The sequence below is a fragment of the Bactrocera latifrons genome, unplaced genomic scaffold (assembly GCF_001853355.1).
Source record: "Bactrocera latifrons isolate USDA-ARS-PBARC rearing strain unplaced genomic scaffold, ASM185335v1 scaffold_15, whole genome shotgun sequence".
In the NCBI taxonomy this organism is placed as follows: Eukaryota; Metazoa; Arthropoda; class Insecta; order Diptera; family Tephritidae; genus Bactrocera; species Bactrocera latifrons.
This window is the reverse complement of record NW_017534963.1, coordinates 1530758-1539470: the sequence shown is the minus strand read 5'-3', so window position 1 is coordinate 1539470 and position 8713 is coordinate 1530758.

The following is an 8713-nucleotide window of genomic DNA, read 5'->3' as shown; positions in this document are numbered from 1 at the left end:
ATGCTTTCGTTCTCTGCTTTTATTATATTTTTGTTTACTTTTCACATTCCCTTGAGACTGAGTTTCATTATGCATTATTCAAAATATAAAAATACCATTTGTTTTGGATTGACTTGGCTCTGAGTAGTAGAAGGCACACTCAATTGTCTCTGTTGGTTGATAACGTGTGCACTCGACCAACCTTTTTGACCGTAAATATCATCTTACTGAAACCAGAATTAGGAGAGTATAAGTGTTTCTTTATTGGTTTCTAATTTAAATATAATATTGAAAATTCGCCTTTGAAACGACTTCGCTGATCTATATTCTTCGGCTGAATTTATTGATTTTATGACCTCTTCTTCAAGTCTCTTTTCCTCTTTAAAAAAAAATTAATTGCACGAAAATAAACTCTCTATGATTGAAAATTTCGTGTTATTTCAGAAGCATCGTTTTGTGTAAATTACCGTCCAATATAGTTTGGTTGGTAGTTTTGGTTGGCTAGTTTTACACTTTTGAAAGTACATAGATGTCAGCCTCTTCAATTTCTTTGAGGTGCGGGAACAGGAAACAATAACTCAAGGTCAGATCTAGAGTTGGCGAGACCACTCGAATTTATTTTGTGAACGTTTTCAAAGAATACTGATATCGTGAATCAGTGAACTCTAAGCTTATGTCCACCATGCACATGGCTTTTGCATAGCCAAAGTCACGTTCTTTCCGTAAGATCGCTCTAATGCTAGCTGTCTGGATAAACTTTAATTTCCTGGTCTTAAAAATCATTTATAAATGTTTTCTAGTTTTTTCCACCGGACACCAACAACTTTTTTCTATCAAAAATACTGATTCTTCCAACCATTTTTTTTTAATATTAAAACTTGCATCACTCCAAACGGCATATTTACCCAAGGTGATTGCAATTTCGCTTTGAGTTATGTAAAATTGACTTAAGAAAATGCTGAAGGCTTGGTATTTTTAGTATCGATTTCGCATTGCTCCATGAAATTTTCAACCTGCCTAAAACTGAAGTGTGGAGCAGGGCTCTTTCCAATTCGAAATTGAAAGCGATGATTTACCTAGGCCAATCTCAGCTGGCATACTCGTTCAATCAGGCAAGGTGTATGTAAGAAGATAAACATATAAAATATAAACTTAAATACCTCTAAAATTCTATTGCCTCTGTTCTTTTGAGGTTGCGTGGGAAATTTTTATTTGTTTTCCCATTATCGTTTGACCACACTGGAAAATATATATTTTGCTTAATTACACGCACTACTAAGGCAAAGTATACTCACATCATACAGCAAATTTTGAGTCTACGGCCCTCCTAACGTATATTTAGTTTCAGCTGCGAACTATTTTATATCGTCTACCGACTCAGCGCCTGCACTTAACCTTACCAGGCTGCAGTAATTTTATTTACACATACTTGCTTCTCATTCTTGTGGACTGTTCGTGTTCGCACTTCATTGCCACGTTAGTTGCTTGAGGCAAGTGACCACCACAACAATAAAACAACGGAGAAAGGGTATTTAAAGCATAAATGTAACAATGTACGTGTGTATGTGTATGAAGGGGCTCATAGTTGACCGTTGTTATATGTTATCTCTGCGGCCTCAGGCTCCGACTATGCCTCATGATTTCCTTTATTTTAATGCTTTATTCGGCTTTTTACTTGTTGCTTCACACCCCTTTTTGCTACGTTTTTGTTGCGCTATTATTAGGTATAAATTTAGCTTTTTTCCTGCTGCGGCTGTTGCTTAATTTACGTTCATTTACATAATTTAAGCATGAATTTGTTATGTGGTGCTTTATTTTATGTTGCATCCTGAGTTCGATGATTTGTGTGCTTCGGAGTGTGTTTTTGTGCCGAGTTGTATTCATTAACTGTAAACCCGACAACTAAATAATAATTGAGATAAGAAAATATGCCATAATTTTTATGGAAGTTTTTCTCTCAAAGTTTCAATGCAGAGCTAGGAGGCAGGTTTAGTGTGAAAAGTCGAATTTTTGAAGGGATGCATTATAGCAATCTTCATTTAAGCTTTTCTCTATGCTTGTTCATAGAAGTAAGTATTATTAAGTAAGATTATTACAGTTTACTACACCAATAATTGGTTTCTGAAATTTGTTCGAATTAAAGCACGGATCACATGAAACTATAGCTTAATGACGGAGATGGTGATAGTTCAGGGAGAAGATTATAAAAATAATTAAATCGAAAGTAGAGACGCTAGCAAATAGAGTAAAGAAATCGGTTTCGAAAGTGTTAAAATGTTCCAATAAAGTACTATCCTTCTAAGACGGCTTCTATTGAACATTCTCTTAAGTTTTTAACAACAGATCTTTATTTATCATTCACAGTACGCAATGAATCAAATGAAGGTAGAAGCAATCGTCGTTTTTTCGTGGATTGTGTAAATTCGTACTAATGCATTAGTTGAGAACACACCTGGATGTCAATCTACTGGTTGGCTTTGCTTTCTGTGTAACTATTTCTTCGAATATGAGTTTTGAATGTGAATTAGACAATAGTGGGGAATATAGTACGATCCATGTGTGGTCAACTTCGGTATTCACTCTGAATGTTCTGCCATTGTTGTCTAGTGAGCGACACCGGTAGAGTGGATATCCATCATTTCCACATTGTGTTTCCGAAAGATAAGCACGTGGATAGTGTTTCGTGCATTTATCGTCAGACATACAAACCAAAAGGGGGTTGTAGTGCCCGTAAACCACTTCGTATAATACTGGATCTTTCTCTGGATCAGGAATTTCCGCGGAAATGACCACCATCCACCATCCAAAGAAATTGTGTGCGTGCGACAAACCTCTCTTTTGCCACTCACATATACGTTGCCTCAAAAAAAAGTTTATCAAATAAGTTCATAAAGTAACTGTTGTTTGAAAAATTGTGCTGTGACATCGTGACGGTCGCTTAATGATTGTCCACGATCCATAGTGCAGCACGTATGCCATCGCATACACTTTCATCGCACTTGGTCATGTGCCTCGGGCTGTCAATGTATGTTGATGTCAAAAAGAACGCCACCCAATATTAGCGTGACCTTTTCGTGGTTTCGTAACAACTTTTTAATCTGTAATTAATCATGTATGTGAAACACACATAAACTAAACGTTTTCACTGAATAAGTTTTTTTATAAAGAAGCAAACGACAAATTTGAACGATTCAAATAAGAGAAAAACTAAACAAAAAAAAATTAAAAAAAAAAAAAAAAATGTATTAAAAAAGTTACTTTTTGGAATTGTCCAATTTTCCGACTTTTCCTCACGAAAAGCATATGTTTTTTTTTCTTTTTTCTCAGCGAGTAACCTTTGAAAATTTAATCCAGATTGGTTTAGCCATTCTCGAGCATTGGCATTACTAACAAACAAACATTCATTCGTTTATATGGGGAAAAAGAAAAGGGCTGTTTGTAGGGGCTTTCCAACAATTATTCGAATTTATATATATATAAATGAAAAATGTACTTTTACAGAATTTATAATATTGTTGCAATAGGCAATTAATTTTGAAAATCCCTCCGAATAAAGGAGTCAGGCGGTGAGGGAATTTTTTCTGTTTGAAATTGTTTAAAATTCCAAAAAAAAAAAAAAAAAGACTATTATTATGATAGAGGAATTAAGTTAACACTCGAAGGCCTAGTTAAAATTTTAATAATTGCATGGCAATGTTTCGAAAAATGTTAGTTTTTTGTTGAAAAAAATGTACATAGAGTGGCCTAGAAAATCGAAATTATTAAAATTGTATTTCTTCGATCAATACCTGAAAAATATTTCGAAGAAATTCGGGTCGAAAATTTCAAGACGACCGGTTTTTTCTAATAGTTTCTGATCTGTAATTTCAGTATTTCGATAAAAATGTATTAAAAATATTGAGAGTCTATTACAATAAGTTAAAAAATTCCTTCAACTCACTCAGACATATCTCCAAAACTATTTTTCTGATCAATTTAAAATTTCCGGAGAATATTCTCAAAAAAAAAAAAAATTTATTTATATATATATATATATATATATACATTCGACAAATGAAAAAAAAAAATATTTTGAAATGCGCAAGTGAATATAATATTTTCTTAAGCTTTGCCTTAGACATTATGAGAGGCCTTCCAGGATTCAATGTTAGTTTGATGTCGGTGGAGAGAGGACGACCACTATTAGCTAACGTTTTTCTAAAATATAAATAATCGCCCTATTCTATTCGATATGCAGCTAATATGATTTGAAACTGCTTCCGAATTATATTAAAATTATTTTAGGTTATCAAAATTATTCCAAAATTTTTTTTTGGTCCTGAGTTTCTCCTTGATTATTAAATAAATCTCTGAAGGCTTTATTAAAATAATTTTACTGGAGGAAAGAAAAATGTACAAGTGTCAGATATTCTAAAATCAATGGATATAACTGTCTTTTCATCAAATTTTTACTGTGCGTTAACTGTTAATAAAGAGTGTATTTTAGAGACCAGTTTCCCAAGTAAACTTTAACTTTTTCAAATCGCGGTAAATGCCCATAAACCAACTACAATGGTCCGCTTGGAAACTAGCGACTTAGCCGAAAACTTAGCATACAGTGTCAGGTCACCATAAAGGTCTCTGTGGCTGCTATGAGAAATTCTATAGAAAAATTGTGTAATATTTTGGCTGCTTTTCACATTTATCCGTGTTTTATTTGAAATATCAACGTGTACTTCAAACAAAATCACCCTCTACATGAACACTCCATCGTTAACAGCATTTATTATGCATTCCCATAGCTCTTCTTCTTCTTCCCTATCAGACGAACAGCACCATGAACTTCAACTTCGACTTCAACTTCCAACAAGTTGGTGGCGTGGTCAAGAGCTGAGTGCAGCTTAGCTCACCTCCGCAACCACAACGCAACGCAATAAACTTGGACGTCTTAGCACTTTCGTACTTTTTTGCATTTTATATGCTGACACTTGCCTTGCTGATGGTTTCACACCATTTTGTTGTCGCCACTGCTGTTGTTGTTATTATTGTTATTGCTAATACGATTTGCAGTGCTCGTATATACGTATGTGAGCGCTAAGCGAGAGTGAGAGAGAAAGCAGAGTGTGAAATGTGATTATTGTGGCAAGTTTGTGTATATTAGCTTTGATTATTGTTGTTTTAATACCCTGTACGAACTGTATTAAGTTTGACACAAAATATGCAATACCCAGAAAAAACGTCAGAGACCTTAGTAAGTATATAAATAGCCGCCTTTTGGGCGGAATCGTCGATATTGGATTATTGTATCATATAGCTGCCATACAAACTGACCAATCAAAATCAAGTTGTAGTATAGAAAAATGTTTCATTTGAAGAGAATGAAATTTGGTATGGATTATTGTATAAGACAATAGCGCAATCTTTCAAGAAATTTTTCACATCAGCCCACTATAGCATATAGCTGCCATACTAACTGGCCGATCAAAATCTATTTTTTGTATAGAAAACTTCTTCATTTGGAGAGATATCGGCACGAAATTCATCAGAGGTTATATTCAACAACAGCGCTGTAATCTTCGAAGAAGGTGTTTAGATCGGACCGCCATATCATATATAGCTGCCATGCAAACTGACCAATCAAAAACAAGTCATAGTATAGACAACTTTTTCATTTGGGGAGATATCGGGACGAAATTTCGCATGAAACATTTTATAAGACAATAGTGCAATCTGCGAAGAAATGGTTCAGATCAGCCCACTATAACATAGAGCTGCCATACGAACTAGCTAATCAAAATCAAGTGATTGCATGAAGACTGGAACGTGAAGGGTATTAAAGTATCGGTTCAACCGAAGTCAATGTTTTTATTGTTCTTGTTCTTGTATATTTTCTTGTTGTTGTTGTTTTTGTTACTCTGCTTGTTGCTGTTATTTCTGTTCCGACTGTCTGTTTAGCTGTGGCCAGTGCGATTGCAGCTATAAAGTATTAAAAAGGATGTACTATATAAAAAACAACAATAACATCACATCAAACCAGTAGTAACAACAACAACAACAACCCATGCGCGTCAACAGTGCGCATTCCAGTGCGAGCGTATTTTAGAAATTAAACCATTTATCTTTGGTTTTAATTCGTTTTTAGTTGCTTCTTTTATTATTGCCATCGCAATGTCCCTGGGTGTTATTGCGCTCCGTTATATGTATGTATGTATGTTTTTGCTGGTGTTGCAGAACTTGCCACTCACATTACTTACGCTGCTGCCATTGGTGGCACCAGCTTTAATTTGCTTATTTTTCGCCAAGCATAAAAGTAATTTGAACTTATTTAGTCATTAAAAAGGATAAGTAAGGATAAGATAATTACGTAAATTAGCAGCAACACTGTAGATTTTCCACAGTGCTGTGTTGCTGTTGTCGCCTGACATTCGCCACAATATTTGTGTGCACTTTAAAATCTATTTTTGCTTAGCTAAATACAGTGAGGAACAGTTGGTGCAAAATGTGTGGGTACAAATTAAATTTACAGCGTTGGCTGCAGTTTCTTTTTAATCCTTCAATTACAAATGCGTGTGTGTGTCTAGGTTTGGTGTTGTTGTGTGGATTCGAAAGCTAAAGCTTCTCTTATTTGCTGACTTTCACATCTCATGCTCGCTCTGTGGGTGTGGACATGTTATTTGCAGTGCGAAATCATTATTTTTAATTACACTGTTGCCAGTAGCTGCTTTGATTATGAAGCAGTTAGTTGGTTGACAAGTCAACAGAGTTGAGGCGATCGTCATTCGGTTGGAAAATAAGTGTGCTGCAGTGATATTAAACATACCTTGTATAATTATTTTGAAGATATCTGGTTTAATCCGACTTTTTCATTTAATTTTTGTTGTGGAAAGTTGTTTGTAATTAAAACCCGACACCCTTCATACTAAGCAATTACCATTCCTTCATTAGGTTTTTAGCATAAATAATAATTCATTTTTTCATTAATAGTAGATGTTGTTGTGTATGGTACTTAAAGCTTGGAGTCATGGTATGCTGAATCACTTTCAGCTCACCATGGAAAGACGAACTAATATTCAAGGTAAGGTTAAGTTTGATTAGATTATATTTCGCAAGATCGAATGGAAACACAATTGGAGCCGGTTTCCCAATGTCTGGGTAGCAGTCATATGTCAGTTAAGCTCTGATTAACTTAACCAACTTAACTTACTCCTTTTTTTTGGTAAATAATCTCTTATTAAGCAGCACCTAACTGATAGATGGCTGCTGAGCAGACATTGAGAACACGGTACTTAGACTACAGTCTTTTAGACTGCAGTCTTTTGGATATTGTTTCATTTCATTAGACTACAATCCATACCTAACTTCCTGAAGGTAACTTGACAAGAACTTAACTTGGATATTTCAGCTGGTATGGCAGCTATGTCATACAGTAGTTCCTACAAATAAGCAGCTTCTTGGAGAGTAAAGTACATGCCTAAATTTCCAGAGCTAAATCTTAAAAGTTTTGAGACTAGTTTGCGTATATACAGACGGATGGACGTATATTACTAAATTGACCTAGCTCGTCAAACTGATCATTTCTATATACCGACAATTCCTTCTGTGTGTTACATCTTCGAATAATATGCGAGGATGCGAGATTGTCCTTGATCTGGCAATGGTAGAGAATTCATATACCTTCAGCAGTTTTTCCAACGAGCACACGATCGAACAATGCTTAGTTAGAACTATCGCCCGTTGCTGATGGTGAAAATCTGAAAACTCTCAGATCATATGAAGCGATTAAAGTGTACATTAAAATCCGAACTTCGATCATTACAGAAAGTTAAATTCAATTCCTTTTATTTAAAATACGTCCATACATGTTAAGATCTCCGGTTTTTTGTTTAGCAGACATCTCTTATATTTTAATTATTACTCTAATAAAAGTATCTACCGTAAACAAGCTCTTTTGTTATATTTAAACGACACCAAAACTACTTACTTACTTTTCCTATACATTTTATTTGAGATTTTTTGGCGTTTTTCATACATTTTTTTACCTCCAAGACATGTGTATCAACAACTTTGGAAAGAAGATATTCTAATACACGTATAAAGGACATTATATACTATAAAGATATCAATTCTATTAAAACAATCCTTTGTAAATTTTAAGCTGAAAGCTATATCTCAAGTATGTTGAGCATTCTTGCAAGTGCCTTATAAATTCTGTGTTTCTCATATGCCATGTCTACCAATAATTGTGTGTGCTTTCCAATACTATGTTACTGTTCTGTTGGCTTCTTCATGGTGTTCAAGTGGAGATACAAAAACCTTATCCGTAGCCCGCATTGAATGAAGCGCAACAACTTCCTAATTGATACTTCGACTGTACCGCATCGACTGGATTTGGCAGATTATGTTCCTGGCTAACAATACGGCTCTTCAGTTGTCTACGACCATAAGAAGGATAACTTCCAAGATGGGCAAAATCGGCCAACTGCCACGCCTACAAAATGACGAAAACCGAAAGCTTATAAAGTGTCATAACTAAGCCATAAATAAAGATATGAAAGTAAAACTTGGTACAAAGGATCGCAATAGGAAGGGCCATATTGGGATGTATTTCTTTTTGGAAAAGTGGGCATGGTCAAGGCCCCTACTAAGTTTTTTTCAAATATCTCGGAAACTACTATAGCTATGTCAACCAAACTTTATAGAGTCGTTTGCTTCAATCATTACCATATACAGTTCAAAAATGGAAGAAATCGAATAA